Raw genomic sequence first — 1,046 nt, 5'->3', positions numbered from 1 at the left:
TGTAAGCCAGCCAGTGAGGTACACCACAGCTGAGGGGTGTTAGGACCTGAAAGCCCCCAGCATGAGCAACCCCAGGGTCCCCCTCAGCTACTGGGGAGCAATCCCCCCATGGCTGAGAGCATGGGGACCCCCCGGCCCCGCTCTCCTGGGGACAGCAGCCCTCAGGGGGGTTACCTTGCTGCCTGCACTGGCATGCTCCCACCTGGCTTAGCGGCTGCCATTTCGTGGCGAGGAGCGAGGCTGGATTCAGGGGTGCCGGTGGCTCTTGCAACACTCCTGCCCGGGGGGTTGGACTCTTTCTGGGGAGAGTAGAGAACCCGCGGTCTGCAGAGAAGCCCCAGGGGTGCAGGGACCTGCTGGTGGTGGGCAAGCACAGCTGCTCCCCGCGTGGTTTTCATGCACTGAGTGGTTCCCACAGATCCAGTTAGACTTGAGGGGATGGGGGGGAAAAAAAAAGAGCATCTCTGAATTAGATAGAGCTTCACAGCTGGCTCTGCTCTGGGACTTGTAACCTCCACCCTACGCACCCCCGCAGGGGAGCACGCCAGGTCCCCGGGCGCTGCAGGGTGGGTACAGTATCGCTGCCTGGCCCGACCCTGCGGGACCACCTGAATACACAACAAGAGAACTGGGGAGCAGAAAGGGGCACAGAGCCAGCCTGGGGCCAGCCAGGAGGAAGAGGAGGACCCCGGCGGGCAACAAAGCCACAGGCAGCTGGGCCTATCCAGTGAGAGCGCGATCGAGCAAAGGAAACTCCGGTAAAATTCTTATTGCCTTTATTCTGCCCATTGCCTCACACAGTCCTGCCGGCCAGCACACACCCACGCACGCATGCACACACTCACGCACACTCAGGCACGCTGGGAGTCTCTCCCTCGGCTTGGAGGAACCGGGCTGCAGTGAATCCTCAGGGAAAGGTGAGTGAGTCTTTTGGCAGCAATCACAGCGTGTGTCAGGAGCGGGGCGGCCGCGCCGGCGGCACCCGCTCCTTCTGCATAAAAGAGGAGGCTGGGGGAGGCCAGGCCTCGGCCCCCCGGCGCAGCCCC

Source organism: Athene cunicularia (genome assembly GCF_003259725.1).
Source record: "Athene cunicularia isolate RWA chromosome 9 unlocalized genomic scaffold, athCun1 chr9_part1, whole genome shotgun sequence".
Taxonomy (NCBI): domain Eukaryota; kingdom Metazoa; phylum Chordata; class Aves; order Strigiformes; family Strigidae; genus Athene; species Athene cunicularia.
Note: the sequence above shows the minus strand (reverse complement) of the source record.